The sequence below is a fragment of the Pipistrellus kuhlii genome, unplaced genomic scaffold (genome assembly GCF_014108245.1).
Source record: "Pipistrellus kuhlii isolate mPipKuh1 unplaced genomic scaffold, mPipKuh1.p scaffold_m20_p_56, whole genome shotgun sequence".
NCBI classification, from domain to species: domain Eukaryota; kingdom Metazoa; phylum Chordata; class Mammalia; order Chiroptera; family Vespertilionidae; genus Pipistrellus; species Pipistrellus kuhlii.
Window position 1 is genome coordinate 531,251 of NW_023425558.1, and position 19,755 is coordinate 551,005.

A 19,755-nucleotide genomic window follows, 5' to 3' on the forward strand; every position below is an offset into this window, starting at 1 on the left:
TTTCTTACTGATTTTAATAAACTTTTACATCAAGACAGTGAGTTCTTCAAGGACAGGCTTGTCCTATATCCATCTCTGTAGCTTTCCCAGCATTCTTCACATATAACTGACGTGATATTCTCTGTTGAAGAAGTTTGTTGTGCTCATTGCTATAGGATGTCAGCCCTTCCAGGTGCTCTCAGCAGGCTGAGCCAGGAAAGGTAAGTATGTGTATGTAGCACATACATACACACTTTCATCTTTTTCGGTATCTATTTCTGCCATTAATAGACTTTAGTATCTATCAAGCAACTTTTCATCTTTCCCCCCCTTTATAGAATTATCTAATTCTTCCTTCCTTTAAGACTTTTAAATTCATAAGCAGTATATTAATACGATCTTATAAAACATTTAAGCCATTTATAGTGTATGATATGAATATGTCTCAAAGCTCCTTCTCTTCTCTCTCCCTCTTAGACTAAATCACTATTAGGAATTTGGCATATATTCTTCTAGATCTTGTCCTAAGTGTTTAAAAGCAATATGTGTACAGATTCAAAGAAATATTTTGCATAAGCAGGATCACTAAGAGTTCAGCTTGCTCATTTCCCATCGCAAACAAATGGAGATTTTTCCATTTGAGTACTTAGAGGACTCTCCCATTCTTTTTAACGACTGTATAGTATTCCATAGAATAGAGAAAACACACTTTATTTAACTAACCCCATTAAATGAATATTAGTTTACTTCTAATTTTCACTGACAGTCAGAAAGTGAATTTAGAGTAATGTAAACAATTTGTGAAGTTTTTAATTTCTTTTTTATTCATTTATATTGATATAATTAATACTGCATTTTAAAAAAAGCTTAAAAGGAAGAAGTACCTCTCTGATATTGTAATGTTGAAATAACACTTTGTTAAACTTTGCAAGAGAAAGTTGAATATAAGTTCTCTCTGATTGTGGCCTTTATTTATCCTAGTCTCTTCAGAGCTTTCTCTTAGGTGTGATTACAAAGCTAGAAAATTATATTAGTTTTTACCTGATTAGTTCAAAAGCATACATCTCTAAAGATTAGAATAGAACCATATAAGAATCCAGCAGCTGGTTATAATGTTTGCTCTAGGTTAATATTTTCCCATCGAGCTGAAGTCAAACATATGTAAAAATGTTTTCTCTCCCCACTTATTTCTCACTTTGAAATCTGATTATTATGCATCATTGCTGTGGAACTTTCTGTCATCCTCTATTGATGACCAGCTATTGCTGGTTTATTAGCACTCAAAATATTAACAAATACATAAAAAACCTGTTTCTTCACATTTTCTTGTCCTGTGTATAAGAAGATCCACAAATAAGGAAAATTCTGATGTTTAAGCAGAATTAGAAAGTTACATTTTAAGCAGAGGGTTTGAGTATCTCAGAATCTCTCGTGGTACAAGCGCGTTTCCTCAGCTCTGCATTTTGGCAACTAATGGGGCGGAGAGCGGGCTGACATTGGTTTTCGCCACCAGAAGGGGACAGACCGCCTTCCCGTTGGGTTTTGACTGCTTGCTTAGCTATGAAACAGTCTGAGGACACTGTTTTCTTTCACAGTAAGTGACCTCATCATTAACCTCATCCCCCCCCCCCTTTCTTTTTTTGGTTTCTGATTTGCCTTTCTAATTTATCACACACTATAGAGTGGTGTTACAGAGTTGGTAGAAATGATTATATTTCTCTAGTGGTTTGAGTTATCTTGACTTAAACTTCCTTCCTTTGGGGACTATATGAGACATTCTTTTATATCTAAGGGTTTAAATTCTTTTTTTTTTTCTTTTTTTTAAAATATATTTTATTGATTTTGTACAGAGAGGAAGGGAGAGAGATAGAGAGCTAGAAACATCGATGAGAGAGAGTCATCGATCAGCTGCCTCTTGCACACCCCCTACTGGGGATATGCCCGCAACCAAGGTACATGCCCTTGACCGGAATCGAACCCGGGACCCTTCAGTCCCCAAGCCGACGCTCTATCCATTGAGCCAAACCGGTCCCGGCTAAATTCTTTTCTTAAAAAATATATTTTATTGATTTCAGAGAGGAAGGGAGAGGGAGAGAGAGAAACATCAATGATGAGAGAGAATAACTGATTGGCTGCCTCCTGCACACCCCGCACTGGGGAATAGGCCCGCAACCCTGGCATATGCCCTTGACTGGGATAGAACCCAGAACCCTCAGTCGAAGGCTGATGCTCTATCCACTGAGCCAAACCAGCTAGAGCTTTAATTTCTTATTAACCTTTTAATTTATTGTGATTGAGATGAGTTTTAAAAGAAAATAATTTCCTCTATTCAAGAATTGCCTTGGCAAGAAGTTGGAAATTCTAGAAACTTATTGCAAAAAAGTGTGTAGCTATTTGCAGTGAATGAGTATGCTCAGATCCTGAAAGCATCTCTTACTGTTAGTGTGAAACTAGAGATCTTCAGTGGGAAAGAGACTGTACTTTAAGGAAATGCAACAAGAGCTTCAGGGGGCAAAGGGTGAAGTGAAGGGACAGAGTTAATAAGCCGGAGACCTGGCTCATGGATTTTGTTCATGGACTAACCTTAAGGCATTTGCCTTCTCCACCTCATTGTTTCTTTGTCCTCAGTCATTAGATAACTAAGTTTATTGTGGACGAATGAGATTATGTTTAAAAGGATTCCAGTGTCTACCAAGAAGTTGTTTGTATACATGAAGTTTTGTATATTGTCTTTCTTAAGGATGACGGGGCCAGCTGCCTTTGATTCATCTTAGAGCACATGTGTCAAACACAAGGCCCGAGGGCCAAATCCGTCCCGCCAGGCCTTGCAATGTGGCCCGCACCGCGCTGTCATCACTGCACTCCGCTGAGTTTCCATCACAATGACAGTTTATGACTGTTCAGTAAACCATTCGGCCCGCGATTTAGGCTGGATTTTAGATTTTGGCCCCTTCTCTGATTGAGTTCGACACCCCTATCTTAGAGGATAGTCTGTAGGACATAGGAAGTTTATTTAATAACTCAACAAACATTTATTAAGCATCTATTATATCCAAGCATTTTGTAGGTTTTGGGAATAGAGTGGTGAACTAAAGTTTCCTACCCTCATGAAAATTAGGTTTCTGTTGGGGAGACATCTAAAAGAGAGAACACAGGTAAAATACCATATAGTATATTAGATAGTAGCAAATGCTAAACAGAAAAAATAAAGCAGGGGAAGAAGACAGAAGTGAGAGGGGAGGTAATATGGCTTAGTTATTATAATAATGGGCCTATTTATTTATTTGCCACAGGCCAGGTCCTGCCCCTCACACTGCCTGCTGCCACAGGGGTGCCCGCCACCTGCATGTCACGCAGTGCCACGGTGCCCCCACGGGTTTCCTTTTTAAAACTCATAATAGTTTAAAATAATTCAAAAACATTGTTCTGGGGAAAGGTCCACTGCTTCCCCAGACTGCCAGAGAGCCAGGACGTGGGAAAGTTTAAGAGCTTGCAGTAGAGGGTCCATCCAAGTGTGAGGGGTTGAAATGTGCTTATTTCTCTTTTGTGCTTAAAGTAATGGTAAGGTAGACTTCTCCATGCTGATTTTCATATTATATATGATAATTGTGGCTTTTCAGGTTCTCTTTAAACAATTTGAGGCCATCATTCATTTTTGAGCGTAGTGTAGGACGGTAGTTTTTCCATTTGTGTTCTACAAATTTGTGTTCAGAGAACCCCAAGGAACTCTGAAGCTTTTCCGGAAACCCAATGGTCGTTTTATTTTATTTTCATTTTTATTTTAAAATATATTTTATTGGCTTTTCACAGAGAGGAAGAGAGAGGGATAGGCGGTTAGAAACATTGATGAGAGAGAAGCATCGATCAGCTGCCTCCCCCTCCACACACACACACACACACACACACACACACACACACACACGGGATGTGCCCGCAACCAAAGTACATGCCCGGAATAGAACCCGGGACCCTTCAGTCTGCAGGCTGACGCTCTATCTACTGAGCCAAACCAGTTTCAGCCCAATGGCCATTTAAAATTAATACCTAAATCTTTCTTTTCCAGATGAGTCCGATGCCTGGCCTTGAGGTGGGCAATAGTAAAGAGAATAGGTTGAAGGGTTGGTGCATATTATGGGACATAAACAGCATAGATTGTTGACAGATGGCAGAAGCGGGTGAGCCACTGATTAACTCCTTAGGTGTATGCCACCGAATCACTGTCAAGCCCTTGTTCTGATATCTGTTGTCTGTATAAAGGTAAGCTTTTCTGAGATTATTCCTCTTATTTTCCTTCTCCCTCTTTCCAACTTTTGTTTTGTCTTCTTGAGCACCGTGTCAGCTAGGAATATAGACTAAAAATAAACAAACATTCTTCCTCTTGATTTGAGGAGATAAAGACAATTGAATAATCAACAGAAATATTATGGTAAATGATAGGGTAGAGATAGGCCCAAGTTTGAGTGAGAACACCAAAGTGGGACACCTTCCCCAAGCAGGAGTGGGGGGATGGTCCAAGAAGGTCTCCAGAATCAATGGCACCAGAACTGAGTCCAGAAAAAGGCCATGGCCTTGCTTTTCTGTTCTCTGCTGTTCCTTTGATCTCTTCTGACTGACAGTACTTTTTGGTTCAATGCAGGGTTAGCAGATGCTCTCTGGCCTACAACCTGCTTTTCTGTAGTCTTCAGCTGTACCTTTTTAGTAGTTGAAAAAAACCCCAACATTTTGTGACTTGTGAAAATTCAAGTTTCTATGTCCATAAATTAAACTTTATTGGGATCCAGCCATATCATTCATGTATTGTCTATAGTTGCTTTTATTTTTTTCTCCCTAAAATGGTACAGTTGAGTATTTGCAACAGAGAGCATAGGGCTTACACAGCCTAAGATATTTAGACCCTTCATAGAACAAGTTTGCCGACTCCTGCTTTAACGTTTTTTAAGCCCTAGTGAAATACAAGATGCTGAAAAAATGCTGGTAGTCCAAAGCAGTGAATGCATGAACTCCTGTTATCTTCTGTTGGCTGGCTGCAAGTTGTGCACAGGAAATGCTTGAGACTTCTCTTTTCCTATCTCCCACTAAAACGTAACGTGCGTACACCTCAGTGCACAGCGACAGGCATTTATATCATTCTTGCTTGTCTATTTTGAATTTAGTTCTGGGGATTTTTTTTTTTAATGCTCACCCAAGAATATACTTTTTCACTGATTTTTTTTAAAGAGAGAGAGAAATATAGATTGGTTGTCCCCTGCACACCTCTTGACCAGGGAAATGAACCTAGGCAGGTATGTGCCCTGACTGGGAATCGAATCCACAACCTTTTGGTGTATGAGACTATGCTCCAACCAGCTAAGCCACCCAGTCAGGATTGGGATATTTTTAAATGTCAAAAAGACAGTTATGGGGAGGTTTTAATATTTCTCAAAAATAGAGTATCTGCTATGAGTCAAAATGGTTACCGACTCTGCTTGCCTTAGGCTAGGAAATATGGGGTTCACTCCTAGCTGTGCTGTAAACTAGCCAACGGACATCAGGAAAGTTCTTTATCTCCCTGCAGCTCTCTCTAAGTTGATAGGGATGATGGGTGAGTAAAGTAGACGATCTCTCGGTGCCTTCTGCTCAGTACAGACATCGCTCTAGGGCGGAGGGAGTACACACTTGGCATCGGACAGACTGTGTGTGTGTGTGTGTGTGTGAATCCTGGCTCCTCCTTCCCGTGACCTTGAGCAACTTTATCTAAACTCTGCCTTAGCTCATCTGAAAGTGTGGCTATGAGAAGGACCTTAAAAGAACAAAATGAGATCCTGACATTATAGAGGGGATAAATGGTGAAGCAAAGGAGACTTAACTCAGGGTGATGAACACACATACAATCTATAGATGATGTGTTATAGGATTGTATACCTGAAATTATATAATTTTATTAACCAGTGTTACCCCAGTAAATTCAGTAAAAAAGTGAAAAACACACACCCTGGTACTAATATTTAATCTAGTGTAACTATGATAATTATTATCAGTATTTAATCTAGTGTAACTATGATAATTATTATCAGTCTGTGAACTCTTGCTGTATATTTTGAGACATTTTCGGAAGCAAAGAAGATCTCCCTGTAGTTTGTGTTAATGATTTATTAGTAACCCACTAGCTGGGACTTAGTACATTTGTGTTTTTGCTGATAACTGGCTTCCTAAAACACTGAGTTCTTTGAACTAAAACTTTCTCTAACTGGTAAATTTTCTAGCTCATGTTTTAATTTGACACATAGTGTATGTCTAGCCTTGTAACACATTCAATCATATTATCCTTTTACCATGTGTAAAGTAAATGATATCATCTTTCCTCTGAATTAACTACTTTCTTTCCTTTTCACCCATTTTTAATAATTAAGTTGTTTAAGGAAACATTTTACTTCTCCCTAGAAGGTTAGTTTTGATGAGAAGACTTAAATGAATGAGTTTTGTTTGTTTAGCATAATTTTGATGGCTTAGAGATAACATAGTTTTAGTATATTCAAAACTAATTTTATACTTTATTTCAAGCAAACTCAGTGTATAAAATATTTGTGTTTATAATTTGCTTAATGAAGACGTTATGGGCTTCCTTTAAATAGCCAGTTTTCCCAGTAGAATCAAGATAATTACTGTTTGAATTACATACAACTATATACGATTATACCAATGCACAGTAAGCTAGACAAGTATTAGACTGTGGTTAGGAGCACAGGCTTTGGAATCAGATAATGTACCTGCGGTTCAAAGCCTGGCTTTGACATGTTCTTACTGGTACTGGCTGTGTGTGATCTTACTTCTTCATGGGAATAATAATACTCAGGATAGCTGAAACTGGTTTGGCTCAGTGGATAGAGCGTCGGTCTGCGGACTGAAAGGTCCGGTTCAATTCCGGTCAAGGGCATGTATATTGGTTGCAGGCACATCCCCAGTGGGATGTGCAACTAATTCTTGTCTAGATGTTTCTCTCTCATCAACGTTTCTAGTTCTCTATCCCTCTTTCTTCATCTCTGTGGAAAATCAATAAAAATATATTTAAAAAAGAAAAAAAAAGAAAACAGTATGGAGTTTCCTCAAAAAATTAAAAATGGAACTCCCATTTAAAAAAAAAAAATAATACTCAGGATAGTTGTGAAGATGAAATGGAATTATACAGGTGAAGTGGGTAGCCTGCTGTCTGATGTACAGGAAGTGCTTTCATCTTATCCATTGTTAGTAGGTTACTAGAGGCCTGATGCATGAAATTCACGCAAGGGACTCGGCCCTCAAAGCCCCGCTTCGTCCAGGTCATTCTCCTGTACAGTCTAATTCGTATATTAGGCTTTTATTATTATAGATTATTATAGACTAGAGGCCCGGTGCTCACAAAATCTTGTGTGAGTAGCTTCTGTTTGCCTCAGCTGGCCACCCCACCTATGGCCTCTAGTAGCTTCCGCCCCGCCCACTGCCTGAGGGCTGCTGCTGGTTTGGTTATAAAGGCTAGTCGGCCTCGGGCCTTTTATATAAGAGATTTTAGAGGTATGGACAACATACCCCTGTCTTTGAATGTGAACTGAATCTTACTGTTTTTCATGTTTCGTTTTTTTGCTTCCTAATATCAAACTCCAGCCTTAGTGTTTATTTATTGAATTGCTAACTGTGTGGATCCACTGGCTGCATTTCTTGTAACCTATCCTTTACCTGTCCTAAAGCCTTTCCCGTGTTTTAATAACAAGAACAGGATATTTTATTTTGTTTATTTGTTTAAATTATAGAGCTCCAACTCTGCCTTTGCATAAATCTCATGATATGCCAAACTTTTAGGTCAGTTAGAATGTTTCCACCTTTAAGAATCAGGAAAGCCAACTCAATGACTTAAACACACACACAGTATTTCCAATAACAAGAAGTCTGGGGATAGAGTGATTCCAGTGCTGGTTAACTCCAGCCCTTCCGTTCTAAGTGCATTAGCTTGTCTCCATGGCCTCACATAGTTGGTTTAATTTCAGACATCACCGCGAGACACCAGAACACCCAACTGCAGGAGAGGGGCTGTTTTCCTCCTGCCTCTCCATCATGGGCATGTGAGCTGGAGGGAAGGAAATCAAAACCTAGGTCGATTGATTTGCCAACTTCCCACAGCCGGTTCGAGGCAGGGGCAGTGGCTGCTGGGGGGAAAGTGGCTTGTTTGGGACTTTGCTTCCCCCTGCCTCCTGGATCGGGCGTTTCCTTGTTCGGAAACAACATTTGTTAGTCATGGCGGGGCTTCCAGCAGAGTGCTGACTGGAACCAGATTCACAACTGTCGGACCAGGTAATCCCCGAGCAAGTAAATCCCAGTGGAACCAAAAGCTGGCTCTTCCTTTCCTTAGTTGGAGCCTGACTTAGAATCAGATATTGAACTGAAAATATAGTATTAGCCATTAGGAAAAGAATTTAAATTACTGTCTGTCCATATTTAAAATTTCTTGCAATCATTTCCACTGTATGTAATACTGAAATCCTTTGTGGTTGTCTGCTGCAAAAATGAATCTTTGACCTGGCAGCTTTAAATGCTTTTGACACCATTGGGAATTTTAAGAATTCTTAATTTAATCTGTGCTTGTCCAGGGCTGGGGGCAGGGATGAGGGTGAGTTCTCTCCTTTTGTATTGAAAACTGTGCTGTTTGTAAGAATAGCCTGTGCTTCTGGAACTTACGTTAGTAATCACAGGTAGTGATTATTGGCATAGTAAGTGTCATGTCTAACTTTTATTTCTGGAGGCAGTGAAGAACCAGCCAAGCACGGAGATGAGTGGGAGGTGCGGGCAGTGGAGGCCTGTAGCTATCAGAGCAGCGCTGCGCGCAGGGGGCAGAGGGTTTTAGCAAAGTGGGAAGAAGGAGGCCCAGCGTTCTGCTATGGACTCTAACTTCCTCTGCCTAGTCAGTGATAACAGCCTCTCCTGGGCTTCCTCCTGAGCTCAGAACCAAACTGCTTCTCCCCTTCCCCATCCCACACTCCCTGGCTTCTGTCTTTCATGGAACTGAGTCTGATTTTCCTTGGTGATAACTTAGCTCTTGTCAGGCAGGGACTTGACCTGCCAAAGGGAGCAGGAAGGTCACTTTGCCAGGCCTCTGTCTAGGCAGTGCCACTGCCCTTTCTCCCAGTCTCAGACTGCTCACTCACAGGCCTCCCTGTGAGTCACTGTTAGAACCACACAAATAGAACCACACTAACTCAGCAGGTTTTTCTGAACGACCACTGAGTCACTGTTCATATTTCTTCTGTGTTCCTCCTCTTTCTGGTCGGTAAGCTGAGGATATGCTGACTCTGGAGGAGGGCTGTGAAGAACTGGTGAAAGAGGCTGGACTGCACAGGCGAGAGGGGGACCTTCTCAGCAAAGGCAGGCAGGGCCCTCCTCACTCCCGGAGCTGGCGTGCAGAGTCTGTGGTGGGAACTGAGTGGAGGTGTGAAACTGCCTTTCTCCTCTCATGAGCTAAAAATAGACTTCAGATATGACAGCCCCAAAAGATGAGGACTGCAGTGTACGTTCAGTGTCTAACTTAAAGTAAGATATGCAGGTGTGATGGATAGAACCATCTAAGTATTTCAGATAGTCACTCAAGAAGTACTATTATTTTATTTTATTTTTTGGTAGGGATACCATAGTCTAGACCACATGTGTCAAACACAAGGCCCGCGGGCCAAATCCGTCCCGCCAGGCCTTGCAATGTGGCCCGCACCGCGCTGTCATCACTGCACTCCGCTGTGTTTCCATCACAATGACAGTTTATGACTGTTCAGTAAACCATTCGGCCCGCGATTTAGGCTGGATTTTAGATTTTGGCCCCTTCTCTGATTGAGTTCGACACCCCTAGCTCAGTCTGATAAATAGGGATCAATGTCCTATACTTTTACTCGTTTCTAGGTTAAATGAGTCTGGTACACTCTAATAAATATTCTTCTTGAAGAAAAGACTGTATATTTTAAAATGTGAGACAAAGAGAGGATCTATGACACTATATATATATATATATATATATATATACACACACACACACACACACACACCGGTGTATGTATATGTGTGTGTATATATATATAATCTCCTAATAGATATGCACAATACCACCTGCAACATATCCATAAAATATACTTATTCCTGAAGTGTATATAAATTGCCCAGGTCTGAAATCCTTACTTAATTCCCCCTTAATTCCCCTACACTTGTGGTTGTCAAACTGCGGCTCGTGAGCCACACACGGCTCTTTGGCTCCTTGAGTGTGGCTCTTTCACAAAACACCACGGCCTGGGCGAGTCTGTTTTGAAGAAATGGTGTTAGAAGAAGTTTAAGTTTAAAAAATGTGGCTCTCAAAAGAAATTCCATTCGTTGTGCTGTTGATATTTGGCTCTGTGGACTGATGCCTTTGCTGACCCCTGCCCTACACCACAGCCTGGGCTGAGCCCTCCGCACTCCCGGAGCCAACCATGCTGACTCTGCTGGGTTAGAGCAGCGAGGACTCCATGAAGGAGTGCTTCAGCTTTCTCTGGCTGCCTGCCTTCTGGGTACCAGATGACACCCTCATTGGATAAGCAAATAGAGATAGATGGCAGATAACTGGTTTTCTTTCTTTGTTTTTAATGCTCTTTCCCCCCATTAACATGGCTGAGAAAGCCTTTCTAATTGTTTAAAGTTAGGTGTAATGTTCCAACTTGGGAACAGCCTATAAGTAGGGCAGTCCAATTAGTTACTTCTCCCTATACCCTGGCAACAGCCACGCAGTCTGACTCATGGTGCCCCCTGATGGCCTGTATGGAAACTCATTCTCATGTCAGCCCGCGGACCCAGCCCTTCTGTGGAGGGTGGGGTAGAGTGGGCTGGCGTGGCAGCAGCCAGGTCAGGGCTTGGCTAAAGGCTCCTTGGGGGAGGCTCAGGTAGTGACCGCCCTTCCCCCTGCACAGGTGGGCACATACAGTAATGGTGGAATTGGTGACATGAGGCAGTGGCTGGTGGGGCAGTGGTCTGGAGGTCAGGATTCTGGCAAGAAGATTGTATGAGGCCTTTTTGCTTCGTGGAGTGGGTGGTCCAGAAGGAGACATACCTGGGGTCAGTGGGTCCCCCCCCAGACCTCTGGCGGGCTGGGCATCCTGCTCCGGTTGGAAACCCTGAGCACTGAGTGGGAGGGCAATGGAGGAGCCGGAGGAAGGGGGCCCAGAGGGCTGGGAGGCCTGAGAAGCACGGAGGAGCCCTTTCACAGGCGAAGGCAGAGCCCAGCTCCATGCTTGGGATCTAGTGCCAGTGTCTCCACCCGGTCACTCAGGTGCAATGGGAGTGGGCTGGGTGACAGCCCTGAGGACACTCCCGGTGGGCCTCGCTCTGTGAAGCCCCTCCCCAGTGCCTGGTGTGCAGTTTATGTGTAAATAAATGACATTGGCCAGAGGAGATCCCCGCAAAGCCAGCCTAACCCCGTCTGTCTTCAGACACAGGGCATGTGGGGGAAGGTGTGTGGGAATCTATTTCAGGTCTCCAGAGCATCCCTCCTCCAGGGCGCCCAGCCCCTCTCTCTTCTTTAGGGGGTTTCTGGGAGCCTGTTTCTCCCAGGGAAGGAGGCGGTCCCTGGAGCCTGACGGGAAGGATGTTCCTGCCCCCCCCCTCCCCCCGTAGCACTGCCCTGGGGTCTGCCCAGCAGCACGGTGGGAAGAGACCGGACAGTCTGATTGTCTCCTTCTAGGGGCTCTGGAGCCATTCTTCCCCAGAGGGCTGTCCCCTCGCGGCAGGAGGCTCGTTGGCCACGAGAAAGGCTCTTCCAGGGCGTCTCCGCGGGGATTCCTCTGGGACGGCAGGGCGTTTTCATTCCTGGTGGTGTGAGAGCCTGTCATTCATTACTTTATTTCATGCTCTTAGCTTTTCCAGAGCTGATGCACTTTTTAGGATAGAATTGCATAATTTTAGAGTTTGACAGAACCTCACTGATTATGTAGCTTCTTTCCCAGCTAATGTGATCCTCTTTTCCCAAAACTTCTTTAGAAGTTGGCTGATTAGCCTTGGCCTGAATCCATTTATGGACTCCTAATTCTTAGGAAGTCCTTCTGTACGTTCAATTGACATTTAACTCATGGGAGTTTCCACCATCAATCCTGATTCAACCATTTATAGCAACAAATGGCTCAGTTCTTTTCACTCCAACACAAGAATGCCCGTCAGCTTGGCAGCTCTTGGCCTCCTTAGTCTCTCCAGGCAAGCTTTCCCTTAGCTTGATGGCCTATTTTTTCTTAATAATTTTGGGGAGTTTTGTATAATAAAGAAAATAGCCCTATGTCTTTTATATAAATTGTGAAATTTCCCTCGCTTTTGTCATTTGTCTTCAGGCTTTGTGTACAGTGGTGTTTTACCATGCAGATTTTTTTTCTTAATGTAATGTGAAATATATCAGTTTTTAAAAATAGCCTCTGAATTTTATATTCTTAGATATTTTTAAAAATTAGGATTTTTGTATCCTTAGGAAGGCTTTACCTGCTTTGAGGTTATTTTAAAAAATATTTTCTTCATATTTACTTCAGTACTTTAATGGATTTATTTTTGTTTAAAATTTTTATCCTTCTGGAATTTATTTTGGCATAAGATGTGAGGTAAGAGTTCAGATTTATTTTCTTTCCAGCTAGCATCCAGTTACTCCAACATCATTTATTTATTTATTTATTTATTTAAATATATTTTATTGATTTTGTACAGAGAGGAAGGGAGAGAGAGAGAGAGAGCTAGAAACATCGATGAGAGATAGACATCGATCAGCTGCCTCTTGCACACTCCCTACTGGGGATATGCCCGCAACCAAGGTACATGCCCTTGACCGGAATCGAACCCGGGACCTTTCAGTCCCCAAGCCAATGCTCTATCCATTGAGCCAAACCGGTTTCGGCGTCCAACACCATTTATTAAATTATTCATTTTTCCCATTGATTTGAAATGCCATTATATTAAGTTCATGACATAGTTTTGGATATATTCCCAGGATTTTTCATATTTTTTTATGCCAAGCAAACCCTCACTTATCTTATACCTCTTTTATTGAAATTTTTAGCCTAAATATAACACTGTTCATATGCTTATAGTTAAATGTTCAGCCTGTGAAAACAGTTTGACTGTTACTTCTTGCATTAGCCTTCTCTTGCTGTGTGCCACCTGCAGGTTAGTAAGCATCTCTTTTATGTCACTATCAAGGCCCCTGATTAAAAGTGACAGAAATGTTGGCCAGTGCCCTACCTGGTTTGGCTCAGTGGATAGAGTGTCGGCTTGTGGACTGAAGGGTCCCGGGTTCGATTCCAGTCAGGGGCATGTACCTTGGGTTACGGACACATCTCCAGTGGGGGTGTGCGGAGGCACTGATCGATGTTTCTCTCTCATCGATGTTTCTGACTCTCTGTCCCTCTCTCTTCCTTTGTGTAAAAAAATCAATAAAAGATATATATATATATTTAAAAATCCTTACCCAAGGACATGCTTATTGATTTGAGAGCGAGAGAAACATTGATGTGAGAAAGAAGCATCAAACAGTTGCTTTCCCATACGCTCCTAATCATTTGGAGAAGTTCTTCATGAAACTTACTTTTAGTAAACTATTATAGGAAAGAAGCTTGTTCCCAGTGTCTTGCTATTCCAGACAATGCTGCAAAGAATAAATTGATCATACCCTGTTTCCCCGAAAATAAGACGGTGTCTTATATTAATTTTTTCTCCCAAAGTTGCGCTAGGTCTTATTTTCAGGGGATGTCTTATTTTCGGAGGATGTCTTATTTTCGGGGAAACACGGTATTCATGTATTTTATGTATAATATACATCTTATTATCTGTTATACAGCAGTATGATTCCATTTTATAGACTTAAAATTTATTTATCTTAAACTTTTAATATATCTAATGCACTGTTATTATTTTTATTTATTTATTTATTTTTAAAATATATTTTATTGATTTTTTTACAGAGGAAGGGAAAGAGAGTTGGAAACATCGATGAGAGAGAAACATCGATCAGCTGCCTCCTGCACACCCCCTACTGGGGATGTGCCCACAACCAAGTATATGCCCTTGACTGGAATTGAACCTGGGACCTTTCAGTCCGCAGGCTGACGCTCTATCCACTGAGCCACACCGGTTAGGGCCGATGGTATTATTTTTATATCTTTAGGTTCTTAGTGGATTTGGAAAGTGTTTCTCATTGAAGGGAATAATTTCTGTCAGATATAAACCTGATCTTTCTATAATTCAGAGCTGTTAGTTTAAACCAAATCAAATGGGACTCCTGAGCCCAATTGGCATGGCTCAGTGGTTGAGCGTTGACCTATGAACCAGGAGGTCATGGTTTGAAGCCTAGTCAGGGCCCAGGCCCAGGTGGTGGACTCGATCCCTAGTGTGGGGTGTGTAGGAGGCAGCCAATCAATGATTCTCATTGATGTCTCTATCTCTTTCCCTCTCCCTTCCTACCTGAAATCAATAAAAATGTGTTTTTTAAAGACGGAACTCCTGAAAAAAAGAGGGAGAAGGTTCAAGCAGACTGCCATCTAACACTGCTTACCCTGAGATGTGTGCTGATGTCACTGGGGTCTGGGGTTTTCACATTCTGTCCCCTTACAGGTGAGCCACCTTCACTGGAAAATCCCAAAGCCATGAGCGGTGTTTGTATCTGACATGCCATCACTGAGAAAACAAAATGAATCACAAACTGAAGTTTAGTCTACATTAACCCTGGCTGTGTGGCTTGGCTAGAAATTCTATCATTTACAGGTAGATCAGGTCCATCTGCCTAGTAAAGAGGCTATTTTTTCTGATGCAGCTTTTTACACTGCATTCAGGTAGTTCTGTTAATGAAAATGTCAAACAAAAAGTGATTTCCCTCCCAAGCAGTATTAGATTGTGGTGTTGTCAACAGTCTTGCAATTGAATTACCTTCCTGTAATCAATCCTTCCTTATCAGTTAACACTACTTGTAATGGACTGCTGGCTTCCAGAGGCTTCGTGCGGATTATTTAAAACGCCTGCTGTCTGGAAGAGACATTGTCTGTGGCAGGCCCACCTTCCCCAGGTGGCACGTTCCTTAGTGGAACCCTCTGAGGCTGGCTGTGCAGGAGGAGCGTCCTGGAGCAGCTGCGGGGCACAAAGGCCGGGCCCCATAAGGGGTCGTCTTACAGCTGGCCCTGTACTGTGTGCACCCAGCTAGACGGGACTGGTGGCCTCAGAGTCCTTGCTAGTGCAGTTTTGCTCTTCTCCTTCATGTATGCCTATCAGGGGGTACTGCCAACCCAAGGGAAGAAATGAGAAAAAAATTAATTTGCCATGAGGTTTGCCCTGATTTCATGTGTAATACTCAGCTTGGGAAGCCATTTGCTGTTGATGACTTTTGTAGGGTGAAAAATATGTTAAGAAGGTTGAGAAGCTGTGTGCAATTTATTTAGAAGAAGTTGTATAAGAGAAATGCTTTGTCACAAACTTACAGTATCAAATTCGTTCTCATGCTTGCTGCGGGGGTCAGAGGTCAGAGCGAGCATCTCCTGGGCCACAGGAGGAAGATGGAGGTGGAATCACGTGTCACCCAGGAGGAAATTAGGAAGGAATGGTGAAGCCAATCCACTGGGAGATGTACCTGCTGCTGCTGTGTCTTCACCCACAATGGGGCCACCACTACATGGAACTGCCATCCAGCGAGCCGCAGATCTACCTGGACGGATGCACCCTTGAAAGAACTGATTAGTTCAGGAAAAGAAGTCTACGGAGAAGCTGGAAAGAAGAACACACTTCAATTTGGCAATTGTCTTACAGATATTAAAGACCTGGCTGTTGAGAAAAGGAGATTGGCAGCACCCTGCCCTGAGAAAGGAGACAGACTAACCATGATCCCATGACTCTGCCATCACAGAAGTCTCAGTTCGGAGATAACAGGATAGAGCCAGATCACCCCTCTGAATCGGGCAACACCTTCTTCCAGGAGCACGAGGCCACATTAAACTTTATTGACTAGTTTTTGAGTTTATTTTTCATTCAATTATGTAAGACAAATTTACTCTTTTCCTCCCGTTATTGCCATTAAAACTTTAAACAAATGATAATGCATTTATTTAGGTGGTAGGTTTAGATGTGCTATAGTATGAATATTATACTATTCTGTAAAATATAGTGCTCTTAGCATTCTATGTAAAACTATTGTTAAATATACATGTGCAATAAAAGTAAACTTACAGAGTCAACATAGCAGCAATATTCAAAAATGCTTTTAATTTTGGGAGGTTTATAATCATAGAACTAGGAGTCAGAAATTCTTGAACTTTGATTTCTGTTTGCCTCTTACTGATAACTGACTATACTTAGATTGTTCCTGAGTTGAGTTCTTATCAAGGAATGGGAAGGCTAACAATATAATACCAGTTTGCTGAATGACCAGAGCAGCCATGTGATATTCTGTAGTTTTAATACAGCAGTAGCCATTTCTAATACAAGAGAAACTGTAACGTGTGAGGAAGAGAACAGATATGTTAGAGCAAAGGAAATAATTCTTGTGTTTGATTTTGTGCAGATAAATATAGAAATCAGGTAACCAGCTTTCAGTGGCTTATGGTTGACTTCAGATACGAACCAATGGAGAGAACTCATGACTTATAGGAAAGGAAAACAAAAATAGCCAAGCAGCTTGCTTTCCTAAATGAATCATGGTGAGACCTGCTCCTGATACCTAGATAAGACTTGAAAGAACTGTCACTTGGTCTACTTTTAGGCCAGATAGAGTTCTGTAAAACCATCTTTTAGCAAGTTATGTTTTGCTTTCTCAAGGCCTAGAAGTATGTGGTGTAATAGTGTAGGAAGACAACTGGATATGAGGAATGGCCGTTTTTCTTTCTGATCTCACAGGACTTATAATGTGTTTTATGTCATGTGACTGAGTGGCACACTTGAAGAAGAAAGATTTAAAAGTAGCTGAGGACAGAGGTAGGATTTTGGTGGATGGAGCTGGACAGAGCTGTCAAAAACAATTTCAGCCCTCTGGGTACAGAACAAATGAAACAACAAATCAAGAAGCATTTATCCATAAAAAATTGCTGAACTTAAGGGAAGAACAGTGGGAATTTTTTATGTTCTGGCCTGGGATTACTCATCACCTTTCTCCCCCATCCCCCCAGCCCCTTCCACAGCCCCATTAGTGCAGCAGTTCTCTCAGGGTGGGGCAGATTATGAAAATTAGCAACGTGGCTCCTAGAGGAAGCCTGCTGGGGTTGGAGCAGGTGAAAAGCCCGTGCCCATTGGCCTTGTCAGAAAAGTAATGATCTCAGTGGCAGCTGAACAAGGCCGTTCTGGTAGCCTAAATAGCTGTCCCCGTTAGGTTAAGCAACAGACTGGTGGATGAGCTAAAACTTAACAGATCCTGGAAATGGCACAGACATAGAAAGGCTTGAAAAGCTCTCTACACATTCCTGACCGACAAGAAGCCTCTGCAGGGAAGACTGGAGAGGTCCCAAGTCCCCATAAAGCCCTAGTTGGCTGGGGATTGAATAAATGTGCAGAGATGCAGGAGGGTCCGGCAGAAAGTAAGCGCTGGGTCAGACCTGAACTTCGTATTCCATAACCCCTGCACAGCTCCATGGGCCGCGGTTGGAAGTCTAGCTGCCTTATGATGTGTGAGTTGAATCTTTAACCAGTTATTGGCTGGTCACTAAACTATGTAGATGCAGGGGCAGCCCTTCTAAGTCAGTTTTAAAAATAAAAACAAGCCGAAACCGGTTTGACTCAGCGGTAGAGTGTTGGTCTGCGGACTGAAGGGTCCCAGGTTCGATTCTGGTCGGGCATGTACGTTGGTTGCTGGCATGTGCAAGAGGCAGCTGGTCGGTGTTTCTCTCTCTCTCTCCCTTCCTCTCTGTAAAAAATCAATAAAATATATTTTTTAAAAGCAAAAACAAGAATTAAAAAAATAAAAGGCAACTGAGACATCATGGCTGCATACCATGGGGGAGACAGTTCTTCAGATTTAGTCCAGGAACATTACTAACATGGAAAGACGTCCACTTAGTCAATGTAAATTGTAAATATCCATTTGGTTAAAAAGAAAGAAGCACATAAATATATGCTCAAAGGTTGGTGGACCCACGTGAACACATTTCCAACTCAGACTTTTTTAGCAATAATTCTCTCCAGAGGTTTACTAGTATAGAGATGTTTCTTTCACTTTATATTTTCAAAATAAATTAGATATCTTTTTCTACACTGTAGCAGTAATACTTTGTAAACACACACACACATACAGATACTTTTTAAAAAGTTACTCATAGCGCATTCCATAGGAGCCCTGACTGGATAGCTCAGTTGTAGCATTGTCCCATACACCAGAAGGTTGGGGGTTCAATCCCTGGTCAGGGAGAGTACAGGAGGCAACCAATCGATTGTTCCTCTCTCACATCGATGTTTCTCTTAACATCAATAAAAAACACACTTATCCTCAGGTGAGGATTTTAAAAAAGTTACTCATAGCATAACACTAACTGTGATTTGGAATTGTGAAGTTTACTAAATCAGATCCTCAGTCTATATTCCACCTTCTGTGTTCCTCTCCTATTGTTTTGTTGTTGTTTTATAATGTTTATTTAGTACCTTATAAAAACACTAGAGGCCTGGTGCACAAAATTTGTGCACAGGTGCGGTCCCTAGGCCTGGTGGGTGACCAAAGCGTGAGCATCAAGCAAGGAAGGGCAGGTCCCAGCTGACCTCTGGACCCCCAGGGCTCCATGTGACCCCTCAGCCTGAGTCATCGGGCCCTCACCTGGCTCCCTCAGTGCCTAGGAGCCAGGTGACTGACCTGCCCCCCCACCACCGTCGCTGGTCGCCATCTGCAGGGCAGTCATACCCCGCTTACATCCACTTTGGCCTGGTGCCGCCCACTCACCGGCTCCATCATCCCGCTGTGGTCCCACTCTCTTCAGGGCCCATCCACTGCCAGCACCACGTCGCCAAAACCTACCAATTGAGGGGACAATTTGCATGTTAGGCTTTTATTATATAGGATTTGGGGGCAAAACTTATTCATTTTTATTCAATTCTCCCCATCCTATTTCTCTGTTCCTATTATGCATTGCACATTTGTAAATATTTATGCTTTATTAGAGTCATATAAATAGTAATTACTTGCCAAAACCGGTTTGGCTCAGTGGATAGAGAATCGGCCTGTGGACTGAAAGGTCTCAGGTTTGATTTCCGGTCAAGGGCGTGTACCTTGGTTGTGGGCACATCCCCAGGAGGAGGTGTGCAGGAGGCGGCTGATCGATGTTTCTCTCTCATCGATGTTTCTAACTCTCTATCCCTCTCTCTTCCTCTCTGTAAAAAAATCAATAAAATATGTATTTTTTTAAAAGTACATTTAATTGTAAATTATTCTCAATTGAATTAGAGGAAGTTTCCAGTAAAAAAGGTAGATTGAAGTTGGTTGCTCAAATCCTTCCATAGATAAAAATGAGAAAATCTAAAAATATATATATGGAAAAATAAACTACTAAAAGCATTAAAAAATGGATAGATGCTAGAGGAGAGTTGACTCCTAAAAAATTGTGATTGGAAGGAGGAAACTTGAAAGATTATGGCTTTTTTTGTCAGAGTTTCCTCCAGACTCTATGGTGGCTTTAGTGGAATGAAATGACAATGGAAACCTGAAGCCTTATGGGTAAGAGGTGACAAAGAACAGAGGTCAAGGATAGAAGAACAGATGGAAATTTAAGATGGAAGCAAGAAAATACTGCAGAAATGATGAGGCCAGCATCTGAGCAAAAACTGCCCAAGTCC

At 42.1% G+C, this 19,755-nt stretch overlaps 1 protein-coding gene across 3 annotated transcripts in view; it reads left to right on the plus strand.

The window, feature by feature from the left end:
- PACS1 (phosphofurin acidic cluster sorting protein 1) overlaps positions 1-19,755 on the plus strand; it is an 80,931-nt gene that overhangs the window by 24,402 nt on the left and 36,774 nt on the right. The window contains exon 1 of one of the 3 annotated variants that reach the window (XM_036416524.1): positions 15,085-15,092. The exons of the other annotated variants lie outside the window; for them this stretch is intronic. The gene's annotated coding sequence lies outside the window, so the exon portion shown is untranslated. Of the gene's footprint in view, positions 1-15,084; positions 15,093-19,755 lie in introns of those variants that run through there. 3 annotated transcript variants of the gene reach the window in all.